The sequence below is a fragment of the Aythya marila genome (genome assembly GCF_965140915.1).
Source record: "Aythya marila genome assembly, chromosome: 2".
Taxonomy (NCBI): domain Eukaryota; kingdom Metazoa; phylum Chordata; class Aves; order Anseriformes; family Anatidae; genus Aythya; species Aythya marila.
In genome coordinates, this window is record NC_139043.1 from 47,360,191 (window position 1) to 47,375,936 (window position 15,746).

Consider the following 15,746-nt stretch of genomic DNA (forward strand, 5'->3'; position numbering starts at 1 on the left):
GTTGTGGGGTAACCTCAGGTAGGCAGCTAAGCAAGAGATAGCTGTTTGTTCACCCTCTCTCCCATTGGAATGGGAGAGAGAATCATAGAATATTCTGAGTTAGAAGGGACCCACACCAATCATTGAGTCCAACTCCTGCGTCCCAAAAGGACCAACCAAAAAAAAACAGACCATGTATCTAATAGCATTGTCTAAATGCTTCTTGAATTCCAGTGTGCTCGGTGCTGTGACCACTTCCCTGGGAAGCCTGTTCCAGTACTCAACCACCCTCTTGGTGAAAAACCTTTCCCTGAACTGCCCCTGTCAGAGCTTCAAGTTGTTCCCTTGTGTCCTATCATGGGTCACCAGAAAGTGCCTGCCCCTCCACTCTCCCTCGAGAGGAAGTTGTAGACTGCAGTGAGGTCTCCCCTCAGTCTCCTCTTCTCCAGGCTGAACAAACCAAGTGACTTCAGCTGCTCCTCATATGTATTGCCCTGCAGACCTTTCACCATCTTTTTAGCCCTCCTTTGGACCTTGTCTACCAGTTTTATATCTTTCTTGTACTGTGGTGCCCCAAACTGCACACAGTACTTGGAGGTGAGGCCGGACCAGCACAGAGTGGAGCAGGATAATCACTTACCTTGACCAGCTGGCAATGCTGTACTTGATGCACCCAAGGATATTGTTGGCCCTCCTGGCCTCCAAGGCACACTGCTGGCTCATATTCAGTTTGTTGACCAAAACCCACAGATCCCTTTCTGTGAGGTTGATCTCCAGCATCTTGTCCCCCGGTCTGTACATATAACCAGGGCTGCCCCTTCCCAAGGCACTGCTCTTGTTAAACTTCATTTTTTTTGGTGATTGCTCAGCTCTCTAATTTGTCCAGAGATCTCTGCAAAGCCTCATCACCCTCAACAGAGTCAACAGCTACACCCGATTTGGTATAGTCCCTGAACTTGCTCAAAAAGCCTTCATCCAAAACATTTATGAAAACATTGAATAGGACTGGTACTAAAATGGATTCCTGGGGAACTCCACTAGTGTCAGGGAACTATCCTGATGTAATCCTATTTACAAGAGCTGTTTGGGCCTGACCTGTCAGCCAATTGTTTACCCATTTTATTATGCTTTTATCTAACTGTATTCTGGTCATTTTGTCCAGAAGGATACTGTGAGAGGCAATATCAAAAGCTTTACTGAAATCCAGACAGATTACATCAATTGTCTTCCTTTGGTCAACTAGATGGGTGATCTTGTTGTATAAGGAAATTAAATTTGTTCAACATGACCTTCCCCTTGTGTACCCATGTTGGCTGTTACCAATGTCTGCATTGTCTTTCAGGTGTTTTTCAATAACTCCACAATTTTACCAGGAACTGAAGTGAGATTGACAAGGCCTATAATTGCCAAGATCTTCCTTCTTGCCCTTCTTGAAAACTGGGACCACATTTGCCAGCTTCCAGTCAACCGGGACCTCTCCAGATTCCCAAGACCATTGAAAAATAATTGAGAGGTCCTACGATGACATCAGCCTGCTCTCTGAGTACTCTGGGATAAATCCCATCAGGCCCCATGCACTTATATGCATCCATGTGGAGCAACAAATCCTGCACAAGTTTGGGGTTGACTGCAAGCTTATCATTCACAGGGTCATGATCCTTCAACTCAGGGCAGCTGGGGTCCCAGAGCCCATCACTGGTGTTGAAGAGAGGGCAAAAAGGCATATAAGTTTAGATATTTTTTTTTCTTTTTGAAGAGAAACAGGAGAAATTGTGATTTTCCATAAATCTTTTAGAAACAGCATTTTATAGATGAAATTTTCCAAAACCAATGAGCCCTTCAAACACCCAGTCTCTTAAAATTTGTCTTCATCAATGGCTCAAAAGCAAGATCTTGACAGTGGAAGATCTGACTTCTAGAAAACATTATAATGCTTCTACAGAAGCATTATGTCTCCCTATTTCATTCCCATTTCATCTCTCAGAAATAGTTGACAGAAAAAGAATCATTTTAATTAAATCCATTGTGTTTGTAAGTAGAGTCATCATAAATTACTTGTCAACTTACTGTTTTCTCCACCTCATCTTACCATCTTTGAACATCTGAAGTAAATAGGAAAGAGAAAAAGAATGAAGTAAAGAATTTCAAGAAGGATGCTGTTTTACAGTTTAGCAACCAAGAAAGTTCTGACAAAGAAAACCTAGCCCTAGCTCTACTAAGTATTTCTAGGACAACGTAGAAAAATACCAAGTATTCATCCAGAGGATGAAATTATGCCAAATATCTGAATTTGTTAAGTGAATAAATCTGTTTCTTTACAAGGCAATTTGTTAAAAATCTATTACTCAGCTTTTTCAAGACTGTAGTTTGATTGTGAGCCCAGGGCCTTCAACACTGAAAAATCTAAGAAGTACAACCATTTTATCATTCCATTGGGAACTTTAATAAAATATTTTGCCATATCACACCAAGCTATTATATATACAATATAAATTTATAATCATAAATTGTACTAATAGTCGAAAACGATGTTTCATTCAGTACTTTACAGCACTCTAATTCAAAACATCAGATTCAATATTAAAAAGCTAATGGAATTTAAAGGAGTTCATAAGCTGTCTTTACATATCTCTTCATCTTTCTGAATTTCTGTATCCAAGAAAAGAATCCTCATAAAGTAATCTCTTTACCAGCCTTCAGCTGCGGGGTGAAAGAAAGCAATGTAAAATGCCTCACCAACTGTTCACAATCCACATTGAACAAGACCAAAAGCTGAGGTCTGCCAAAAAGATTCTATATGAACGCACTCACACACACATATATATAAAAGCAGGAAAGAATTGGAAAAATAAAGTTAATAAGTAATAAAATGCAAATTAAATGCTTAATTCAACTGCTAACATTCAACCATCAAACAAAAAAATCACAATTACCAATAAGTTCTTCAGGTACAGAACACCTACATGAGCCACCATGCTGAAATACTACCTTAAAATAATAGTTTTACTAAGAAAATTATTAAGTCAAAATTATTGACCTTTGGAGGTCATCTAGTGCAATCAGCTGCTTGAAGCAGCTGGACATTGAATTGTACACCAGATTGTGTAGGCTCCAGTCCAGATGGATCTTGAAAACCTCCAGGGACAGATATGCTGATAACTTTGAGTAAGTTTTTCCAATGCTTAATTCCGGCCATCACTTTTTTATTTTTTTTCTTTTCATGTAATTATTTCTTTCAGTCTGCAGCTGTATACTGCTGTAAGGAGTTTGGCTAGGTTCTGGATAATCTCCGTTTAGGGACTGGATTTTTAGTAGCTATCTATATTAGCTTTTACATTCCCCATAAGCCTCCACTGAGCTGAGTAAGTCTAGCTCCTTCAACCTTTCTTCAAAGATCTGCTCCAGTGCCCCAACCATATTGGTTGTCTTCAGTCTGCACCGTTGTACTGAGCTGGTCTGTTCCATGTACTGTGTTAAAGGAGGTGAAGAGGCAGACACCTCCTCCAGCCACTACAGCCCAGAACTGCATCTGCCCTGTCACTGGGGCCCAGACCAGTGTGCAGAGTCCCAGGCTCACTGCCCAGAGTAAGGAATGCAGCTGCCACTTCCCTTACCCAGGTTCACAGAATCATAGAATCAGTAACATTGGAAATGACCTCCAAGATCACCTGGTCCAATCATCCCCCACTGCAAATGTCACCCACTAAACCACATCCCTAAGCGCCAGGTCCAACCTTTTCTTGAACACCCCCAGGGATGGTGACTCCACCACCTCCCTGGGCAACCCATTCTAATACCTGACTACTCTTTCTGAGAAGAAATGTCTCCTAATTTCCAACCTGAACCTCCCCTGGTGCAACCTGAGGCCATTCCCTCTAGTCCTGTGACTGGTTATCTGTGAGAAGAGGCTGACCCACACCTTCCTTTCAGGTAGTTGCAGAGAGCAATGAGGTCTCCCCTGAGCCTCCTCTTCTCCAGACTAAACAACCCCAGTTCCCTCAGCCGCTCCTCACAGGACTTGTGTTCCAGGCCGTTCACCAGCTTTGTAGCCCTTCTCTGGACATGCTCCATGGCCTCGATGTCTTTCTTGTAGTGAGCGGCCCAAAACTGAACACAGTACTCGAGGTGCAGCCTCACCAGAGCAGAGTACAGGGCGACAATCACCTCCCTGGTCCTACTGGCTTCAAACAACAGCAAATCTGAACATGTATCAGAGACACAGACAAGCAGAACGCTGGCAGCCCTGGTCATGGACTGCCTTCAACAACATTTACACACAGGACTTATGTAAAACACAGACAGCTGAGACCCATTTCTCCTCTCTGGCTGGTAGAGACTGAAGCTCACTACTGCAAGCATACATACAGCACTCTCTAGGTTTACAAAGCAAGCATGTTTTCACTGATCCCGCAAGTACTGGCACTGTCCCTCTGTCCACCCAGCACCCCGCCTGGATCCCAGGCTCTCTTACCTCTCTCACAGGCAGCCTACTTGCTGACTAGTCTGGCTTTAAGTTTGCTGCAAACACAGAACAGTCACACACTTCTCCCTTAGTCACACCACATTCACAAATACCCCTGCGTGTACCAACACAGACCGCCTGCCTGCCTGATGCCCCAGCCAGGAACAAAGGCCTCAGCTACTTGTTGGCTGGACCAGCTTAAAGTTTGCTAGTGAATATACCCACACGATGTTAGGGAAGATACAGACACCCTTCCTGGCCATTCTTCCAGAGCTGCCCTTCGACACCATTCATCCAGAGCAGCTGTTCACTGCCATTCAAGTGCCATGGGTTGTCAAAAATCCAGAGCCACTGCTTGTCCAGAGCCACCATTTGCTGCTGTTCGTCTACAGCTGCCATTCATCCAGAGCTGGCATTCACTGCTGCTCATGAAGAGAGAGCCAGAGCCACAGTTTGCTGCAGTTCATAGAATCACAGAATCATAGAAGCATAGAAGCATAGAATGGTTTGGATTGGAAGGGACCTTAAAGGTCATCTAATTCCAACACCCCTGCCAGTGTCGGGGACACCTTCTGCTAGACCAGGTTGCTCAAAGACCTATCCAACCTGCCCTTAAACACTTCCAGGGATGAGGAATCTACAACTTCTCTGGGCAACCCATTCCAATGCTCTCCTATAAAGAAAGCCTGAGAAGGTTGGGGTTGTTCAGCCTGAAGAGAAAGCTATGAGGAGACCTTATAGTATCCTTATATGGATGCTCCATCCCTGGAAGTGTGCTAGGCCAGTTTGGATGGGGCTTTGAGCAACCTGGTCAGGTGGGAGGTGTTCCTGTCCATGTCAGGGGGTTAGGACTAGATGATCTTTAAGTTCCCTTCCAATCCAAACCATTCTGTGATTTTGTGATTCAGAAAGTGCAGTCAGAAACAGAAGAAAACAGGCACAGAGATACAGTTATAGATGGCCATAGGGTCCATCCAGGAGACAAGATACCTGCTGTGTAGGCCCAAAGCCCATTCAGGTGGTAGTACCAGAGACAAGACCCCACACATGTACACCTACCATGTGTTTCAGAGACTGTGAAACAACAGGCCTGATCTTCCTTAGACTTCCTGTCACAGCTAGCAGAAAGTATGTGTGGAGGTCCCTGATGAGGCTGCTTAGCGTAATTAATGTCTATTGGTGTTGTCAAGGCACTGACAATTTGCTACTTTTTTTTTTTTCATCAAACTGAAGGAATTGTTTCAATTAAGACAAGAACAACACAGAAGTTAAAGAACTTGACAGAATGTCTCCCCTATATTAATGGTGTCAGAACTTCCTTCTTAGCTGTAGTTCAGGCTTCAATACCATGAAGGGAATTTAGAGCTGAGAAGACCCTAATTGTCCTTTTTTGCCATGTACTCATGTTGTGAGTAAAAATCATTTATCTGAGAGCTTATTGTGTAAGTCTGTTTTTAAAAAAATTCTGATAAAGCACATTTGTATAAATTTATTAGTAAATGTAAACATTGGCCATAGTACTAAATTTACTACTACTGCTCCAGTTATTTTCATGTTAACTATCCATTTCGTTTTCACTGAATGAATATGAGCCATTACCACTATCAGAAATGACAAAATAAAAGCATAGATCATTGTCTTTCCTTTAATCACATAAATATTTTATTTACTTTTACATAGTGTTACAGTTATCTTGTAATTCTTTCAGGTATTTAGCTTTATTCCACACCGTTCTTGGTTTTTGCTGTCACGTGAAAGGAATGAGAAAATTGAGGCCAGATTAACAAAGGAATAAAAAATCCCTGAGAAAATGTTACTGAGGAGAGGAAGCTCGTATAACACAGCTGCCAAGAATGAGGCAACTGAACATCTGTGTTGGATTATAATGCTTCAGAAAAGCTAAAACAAGTCTGTGCTAAAAGAACCCTCTGTTAATCTTACTTGCTTTTTCCATTTCTCCTTTGTTTATACTTTTTTGGAGCCAAAGAAACACCAGTTTCTTTATTAGTACCATGACTGTCCAGATGGACAAAAAAGTTCTTGTAAAATGCCATTTTATATATTCTAACATCAAGGCTAGTTACAACAGCAAAAAGGGATGCAAAGCTGCAAAGCTTTTTTTCTTTTCTTTTCTTTTCTTTTCTTTTCTTTTCTTTTCTTTTCTTTTCTTTTCTTTTCTTTTCTTTTCTTTTCTTTTCTTTTCTTTTCTTTTCTTTTCTTTTCTTTTCTTTTCTTTTCTTTTCTTTTCTTTTCTTTTCTTTTCTTTCTTTTCTTTTTTCTTTTTTTTTTTTTTTGAGAAGTCACCTCTGTAAACATAAACCTTAACTGAAACGATCCCTGTGCTCTGCCAGGACAGCTTCTATAGCCTGGAATTGATTTATTTGGTGCCTTTTTACTTGCTGTTTGTAGAACTTATAAGGAAAAGAGAATTACTGAGTAACAGCAGAAGCTTTGTGATCAGCTTGCAGCCTTCATCTGTGGAAGATCTTCATACATTTTCATGGGCTTTCTGTTGACTGCATATTGGTCACACTTTACTAAATGTAGTCAGTATTAAATCAAAGATGCAGCATGAAATTCTAAGCTAAACTTTAACAGTTGATGGGTTGGTGGTGTGTTTTTGTTGTTGTTTGTTTGTTTGTTTTGTTTGTTTGTTTGTTTGTTTTTAACCAGAGAGCAAGTTGAAGCTCATTGCATGTCAGCAGCAAAGGTTAAAAAAAAAAAAAAAAAAAAAAAAAAAAGAAGAAAATTTAAGCTGATTTACTAACAACTGCCAAATAACAACTGGCTAACAACAAATAACAAGGTTATTTGTAGTGGGAATCTGATGGACAGGCAAGACCATTTAGATACTTTTGGCTAGCTAGCATCAGCCAAAACAGACACAGTAGAGCTGTCAAAGATAGAAATGTCCTGTACCTACAGTGGTTCTCATGACCTGGGTAGGAGTGAGATTCTCCCTCCCCCTAGGCTAGTGCTCTTACTGACATGAAGAACTGAAGTCTGTGTGTGTTCTAAATGTATGTGGGTCCATCAGTGTACATGTGGTATTCAGAACAGCTGCTGCAGCCCAACAGAACAGGCAGAAGTTGTGGCGAGAAGCAGCAATTGCAGAATGTGAGCTGATCAGTTAGAGGATATCAGATGTAAATATGTAGGAGTTCAGGAAAAATACTATGTGTCTATGTGAAGAAAATAAGAGAAATAGATGTACATGTACCCTTATTTATCCAAATGTGTATTCAAGAGCTACCTAATTTACCTGAAGCCCAGAGTTATATTGGTCACAGCTAATTTCTCAACCTATGATTAAACCTTGGGACAATGAAATGCTGTTGTTTCAAGAGCTAGCAGCTGAAGATGAACTTTTAATTTTATGTTTGCTGATGACAATTTACGGTCTGTTTTGCTAAACATTTAAACCTTTAGTAGTAATGCACACAGCATTGTAGAAAGTACTGTACATGGACCTAGTTAGGCTTCTCTGCTTCCTGCTCTCTTTCTGCTGTCCTTCCCAGATTTGTGGATATCAATGCATTGCTTTTGTATCAACATCAAAAGAGAATGCAGCAAACTGGCCTTTTGAACAGAACAATGTAAGGGAGTTACATGTTTAGATCTTGTACATATGAGATGGGCTTCAGCAAATGCTAGAGGGAACTAGCCCTAATGCTATTGGGGTATATAGGATTGGTGACCAGAGGTCATCCAGTGTGGACTGAGAACTCTGGACTATGAAGCCACTACTGAAGATGGCTTAAAGAGCATTGGTGTGGTTACCGATGCTGACTCTGAGGCCTGTCTACTTATTTTTTCTAGAAATACTAGTTCATTTAATAAGAGATCACTTTCTTGATCTGTGCAAGTTCTTCTAGCAGTGTTGAACCATCCTTGCTAGTATGTCAGAAGGCATGCACTTGCTTGGGTTGTGAAGGGAAGGGAGGAATATAGTGAGTTTCTTTTTAGTTTTGATAATTTATTTATTTATTTTTGTAAAGCATTTTGAGGTATGTTTGTGTGCTGAACAACTCTTCCTAAAATAAAAACACAGAAGAAAAGTCAGACTTAAAACGTGAATAAACCTATTCTGGGAAGATCTATGGATTCATTAGAAAAAAGAAAAAAAAAAAAAGATATATAGGGAATAAATGACTGGAACTACACTGGTAGCAAATGTATGACCATCATGCTTTGGTAAACATGCATGTTGCTTAAAAGAAGGTGTTGGCTGAATTAAAACAAGAAAAAAAATCAAACTGAAAAGTGCAAATTAAGACAAAAAACTGTCATGTTTTATTAAAGTGATGACTGCTTTGAAAGTATACTTTCAAATTTTTTATTTCAAATACTTCAAATTTTTCAATACTTTTAATTTTTTAAAAGTCCGATTAGCCTTAAGGCTAGATGACACGAACCTGTTATTTTGGTGAGCGTAACAGTAGAAAAGGGGTGTAAGTTCATAAGTGTGGGTGTTAAATTTTTTGATTGTATTATTGATATTACTTCAACTTTTCCTGTATATAAATATGCTAGCTGCTTTATTATTATTATTGTTGCTGCTGTCATTATTATGATCTGTGTTAACTAGTTGTGTAATATTAACGATCCTTGAATTAAACTGCTAAATGTTCCTTTATACTAACAAGTAATGAACTACAGAATGGTTATGGTGGGAGGGGATGTCTGAAGGCCATCTGATCCAACCTCCCTGCTCGGGCAGGGACACCTAAAGCTACTTGTCCATGACCATGTTCAGACAGCTTTTGAGTGTCAAGGAGGGAGTCTCCACAACTTCTCTGGGCTACCTGTACTACTGCTCTGACACCCATTGACTAAAGATGTGCTTCTTGATGGCACCTCCTGTGTTTCAGGTTACACCCATTACCCTGTCAATTTTCTTTGCACCCTCCCTTAGCCTTCTCTTCTCCAAGCTGAACCAGCTCTCAACCTCTCCTCATAGGAGAGATGCTCCCATCCCCTCATCATCTTTCTGGCCCTTTGTTGGACTCTTTCCAGAATGTCCATATTTCTCTTGCCCAGATCTGGATACAGTACTCCAGATACAGCCTTCCCAGTGTTGAATAGAGAGGAAGGATCACCTCCCTCAACCTTCTGGCTACAGGAATGACCTGGAAACCATCGCACCACATCTCTGTGATCCCAACAAGATCATAATTCTGCAATTGCACACAGATCTCCAACTCTTAGTAACTCTATCCATCCTATGTCATTCTTAGTTTAAAGCCTTTCTGTCCAGATCAGCCACCCTGCTGGCAATGTTGCCTTTGCCCCTGTTCATGAGGCAGATTCCACCTCTCACAAAATTCTTGGTTTTATTTACAAGGTGTTCTGTCTCTTTGCCCTTAGAGAAGATTCTGAGTATCACAACTATATCTAGGAAAAAAAAAAGAAAAGAAAAGAAAAAAAAAAAAGTTGCTGTGTTCTTTGCTACCACGTCTTCATCTAAAAAACAGATGGTACAAATACTATGTCTCGTCCTGATCATTATAGTGATCTAAATATATATTTAAGAAAATGTATATTGAGCAAAATCCTTGCACTGTAGGCAGCTTTTGTAGACAATCTTTTTCAGTAAGGCCAGGTTTTTGACCTATATCTAAGCTAAATATTTGTATTCCTTTTGCCAGTGAAGGTGCATTATCGGTCCTGTCCATGTTATAAGAATGATTTATGAAGTAGACATTTGAGGCAATAATGGTGGCATTTACATCACCTAGTGGTTGGCTTATAAAGCAGTGTTTTACTTTTCTGAACAACCCTGCTTCATATAAACTAGTGGGACAAGAGATTTTTCCCATTGTAGAACATGTTTTTTATGAGTTTATCTCAAGGCAGTGTAAAAAATAGTTGAAGAAGTTATTCATTGGTTTGGGTTCTATAAATATTTTTAAAACGAAAATATTTGGGTCAAGTTAGCTTGAACAGAATGGGGAGAGGCGTTCTCGTGAAGTGTTTTACTTTCTATATCCTCTGTGTGTGTGTATAGGAGAAAATATTTCTTCAGCTCAGCTGAACATGGAGACAGACAGTGAAAGTGCTGCATATAATTCTTTCTGGGTTTATTCACAGAAAAGGAATGTATGACATTTAGTCTGAATAGAGTCTTTCAGTGCCACACGTCCTTAATATAGCTAAGACTTACTTCCTGAGTATGCTTTAAAATTATGTACCCTTCTGGTAATGATAAATTAATTTAATATAACAAATTAGATCAGTGTTAACATGCAAGTGAGGTTAAACTACAGGCAGAATATCTACTTATGCTCAGTTTTACAATTATCTTCCCTCCCCCCGAGTGTTGAATAAATTGCTTGTTCAGTTTTTGAACACTGACCGTTTTGCATTTTGACTTTGTGTCTCATGCCAGTAACATGAACTTCATCAGAAAGAGTTCAACCATTTCTGGAAATGGTAGTTTTTGTGGCCATTTTATAAGTTGTCACAGAATTAGTTAACAGCTCTAGTGTTTTTGTGCTTTAGAACACTAAATTTAAATTTAATGGGGGCATACTGACACTTGAGTGTGCCATCAGAAGTGTTGAAATATCTTGATTTGTAGTGTATGCTACTGCTGCAATTATTATTGTATTGCACAATCAATGAGACACAATTTGCTAGTAGGTTTCATGGGTGCTTGCTTATAGCAGAAGTGTGACAGGTTGCAGGCATTTTGGATTCTACTTGAAACTTTGGCAGAAGGAAGTAAAGGAATGTTTTAATAGATGCATACTCTTCTACTACCATGAGTAATTTTTTTTTTTTTAACATATCCCTTTTAAATATTTTTTCTGTCTGTGTCTCTTGTCCAGTTCCCCTTACCTACCCTATTTTTATTTACAACTTTCTCATTCTGAGCATGGTGTTTTCCTCCTAGTCACACTGCCTGGTGAAAGACTGAGACAGAGTCTGTAAAGGGGAAATATAGATGTCTAAATATTTATTCTTGCTTCCCTGGTCACCTAATGACAGATCACATTTCCAGACTTCCCTGTCCTTTTATTTTCTAACTAGCATTCAGTGCTCTTCTTAGCTTTGCCCTCATTTTTTCCTAATTTCTTGTCCCAGGCTTATTCTCCTTTTCTCACCCTTTTCTTTGTATTAGTCCTTCATCCTCAACAGTAGTCTGATTCCCCTCAAACCCATCCATGTGCCCAGCAGACCTGGTCTTATCCTTTCTAAAAATCACTTTCTAATGTAATTATTAATGGGAGATCCCTTTCTTCCTAGGGTTTCTATTGCAAGCTTCAGGTCCCTGAATCCTTTTTGATTTCTTTACCAGCTAACACCCACCATGTGAAAGATTTTACTTTTTTTTTTTTTTTTTTTTTTTTTCCCAACGCTTTTTATAATACTGTGAGAGAGGGGTAGAGGAAGCAGAAATATTCATATTATGTGAAATGAAGTGCTAAAGGACTAGAAAATGCCACAGTTCTTTGGCTCTGTAACGTTAGTTTGAACCTGTTTCAGGGTATAATACAGACTTAAATTACATAAATGTCATCTCTTATTATTTCATATGTCCATATTAAAAACAGCATTTATAAAGTCTTTTTTATTTTTTTCCCCAAAGGTGTCTTGTTTAAAACAGGAAAAATGCAGAAGAGTGAACTATTGAAGCAAATTGTTATGCTTATAAATCATAGTATCATCATAAACTTATAAAGGTTTGGAAAAGACTTCCAAGATTATCTGGTCCAACCATCACCCTACTGCCAATATCACCCGCTAAACCATGTCCCTAAGCATTACATTCAACCTTTCCTTAAACACCTCCAGGGATGGTGACCCCACCACCCCCCTGAGCAACCCCTTCCAATGCCTAACTACTCTTTCAGAGAAGAAAACAACCCCATCTACCGTTGGATCTAGATTAAAGCTGTCCAAATGAACCCTGCTAATTCCTGTCCCATAACCCCTTCACCCCTGTGAGATAAACCTTTCCCATGTATTACTGTTAGGCCTGGTGTCTGTCGTGGTTCCGCTCGAGTGGGCAGCCGAGCTCCACCACAGCCGCTCTCTCACTCCCCCTCCTCAAAGAGGAATGGGGAGAAAATATGTGAAAAGGGCTCAAGGATTGAGATAAGGACGAGAAAATCACGCAATAATTATTGTAACGGGCAAAACAGACTCGGCATAAGGAGATAGTAAGATTTATTGCCTACAACTAACAAGCGAGAGAAGTGAGAAAACAAAGGAAAAAAAAAACCAAAAGCACCTTCCCCCCCCATCCACCCTTTTCCACCTCCTCCCCCCGAGCGGCGCAGGGGAACGGGGAATGGGGGTTATGGTCAGTCTACAGCACTTCTTCTCTGCCGCTCCTTCTCGGTCACTCTCGTCCCCTGTGCTGTGGGGTCCCACCCACGGGATGCAGTCCTTGATGAACTGATCCGGCGTGGGCTTCCCACAGGCAGCAGCTCTGCCAGAACTGCTCCAGATATGGGTCCGTACCACGGGGTCCATCCCTCAGGAGAAAACTGCTCCAACCTGGCTCCCCTACGGGCAGCAGCTCCTGCCAGGTCACCTGCTCCTGCGTGGGCTCCTCTCCACGGGCTACAGGTCCGGCCCGGAATCTGCTCCGGCAGGGGTCTTCCACAGGCAGCAGCCTCCGTCGGTGCAGGGCCACCTGCTCCACCGTGGTCTCCTCCACGGGCTGCAGCGTGGAACCCTGCTCCACCGTGGTACTCCATGGGCTGCAGGGGGACATCCTGCTTCACCATGGTCCTCACCACAGGCCGCAGGGGACTTCTGCTCCGGCGTCTGGAGCACCTCTCCCCCTCCTTCTACACTGACCTTGGTGCAAGGCTGTTCTCCCACTCCCTTGACTCTCCCGGCTGCTGTGTGGCGCAGCGTTTTTTCCCTGTCTTAAATATGCTCTCACAGAGGCGCAAAACAACATCGCTTATTGGCTCGGATCTGGAAAACAATGGGGCCCTTCCCAAACATGGGGCAGCTTCTAGATCTTTCTCACAGAAACCACCCCTATGGCTCCCTGCTACCAAAACCTTGCCACGTAAACCCACTACAGTGTCTTACAAAACCAGCCATTATCAAAGAACCCAAAGCCCTGCCTGTAGCACCAGTCATGTAGCCAAGCATTTATGGACTAGATCCTTCTATTTCGTCCCACATCATCACCCCAGAATGGAAGGAGGGAAAATAACTTGCACCCAGACTATTTCACCAACAGCCCAAGGCCTTGAAGTCTTTCTTCATTTCCTTCAGATTATGGAATGCAGCTTGCTCCCCACCTATGTGGAAGATCAGTAGTGGGTAGTAGTCTGTCGAGTGCACCAGGTAAGGGAGTGTCCTGGTGATATCCTTGATTTGAGGCTCCAGGTAGGCTGCAGACTTCCCTATGATGAGGGTCAACTCTGCATATCTGGCCCTCTGTTCCTCTCAGAAAGGAATCTCCTACTACAATTACCCTTCTTTCTTTCTTTTCGGAGGCAGTCTTGAGGCGTGGTGTTGACTGCCTCTTCCTACGTGACCTCATAGGCGGACCTTCCACCACATCCTCGCCTGCCTCTCCTTTAAGATCTAGGGCCTCAAACCTGTTATGGAGGGGCACCTGGGGAAGGGAGGTAGGTACGGAGAAGATTGCCTGTGATGCTGAAGTAGGACTCGCTTCCAACCCTCCTCGTCTTTTTGGTCCCCTCCCTCTGCCTGACAGCAAAAGGGCAGGGGCTCCACCACCATTGGGGAGGCATTCCCTTGGTGCCCTGGCACGCCAGGGAGTTAGTCTATGCAGGCAATCTCCTGCTCACAAGCCCTGATGCTCCTTAGTCTCTCCACCTCCTCCTTGAGCTCAGGCACTGTGGTGAGCAGACATTCCACCTGAGAATAGGCGGTCTCCCCTCTGTCCTCCCCCAGCAGTGGCAGGCTCAGGTGCTCCCTGCAGCCAGAGACCTGAACAGCCACGTCTCTGGGCAGGCCCTCTGTCTGGGTCACCACAGCCTTTTTGGAGTGAGCTCTCTGCCTAGTGGACACCATGGTATGTGGGTGACCTTGCAGACTGCCAATACTTGGTGCAGAGCTCCTGTGTCCTGTCCCAGGCCTCCCCTGGTGAAACAAGGGTGCAAAATCCCCCCTGTAACTCGTGGTCGGGCACTGTGGCTGCAGCTGCACCGGCCTCAAAGCAGCAGACCTCAGCTACATGCTACTATTTAGTGTGACATCATTTAAAGGAAGTAGTCAGGGGGATTGACAGCATCTTTTCAGGAAGCCAGGGCACAAGAAGTAAGATTTATGTATGAACAGTTAAAGGAGGGACAAAAGGGTGAGGAATATATAGTCAGTCCTTGTACAAGTTCTCTAGCCCTTGTACTAGAGAATGATCACCGATGCAATTCCACAGATACATGCATTGCCTGACTAACCTAGTAATGGCAAGCAGTTACGTGACTGTTTGCTGTGCAGTTAGGTTTGCTGATGATGAGTTTTTGTTTTGTTGTTTTAATAAGAACAAGGGCAGATTGCAAAGAATTACAAAAGGATCTTCTAAGTATAAGTCATGGGAAAATAAAATGGTAGATTAAATTCATTTCTACTATTTGTTATCAATTTATTGAAATTTATTGAAAGAGAGAAGACAAATCTTAATCACACAAAAATTACCTTTCAGGAGTAAATTATTATGCTTGTGAGAATTATGCAGTTATCGGGGAAAATATAAAAAAAAAAAAACATTGTTATGTCACTAGAGAAATCTTGAGATTATTTGTATTGTGCATTTATGCTCCATCTTCACCAAAGATCAAAAGTGATGTACTAGAACAGAAGAAACTCTAAGATTAAAAAGATGACTTGAGATATGGAATGATTGTAGAACAAGAAATGACCAAGTAAGTTCATACTCCTCAGTACAGAAAGAGACAAGTGAAAGAGGCATATGAAAGAAGTTTCTGAAATCACAACAAGCATGGAAAAAACAGAAGTGATGGTGAAGAGGCAATCCTTATTCAATACAGAGACTGAAGGCATCAAAGAACATCAGCAGGACCCAAGTTCAAAGTAAACAAACAAACAAACAAACAAACAAACAAAAAACACTAGGGACTTCTTTATGAAAGTCATAACTGAGCAGTGGACCCTGTTGCAGCAGCATATTAATACCAAACACTTACCTGTGTTCTGGCCCAAACAGAAATATTTTGTTCTCTTCTAGCTTGGTTCTTAACTCACTCTGGCTTCGGAACATACTGCTTTTCTAGTACTAATCTTGCACAAGAGTATTCTTATGATTCTTAAGTGTTGTGATATAGAGGCTAAAAGTGTGCAGCTAATA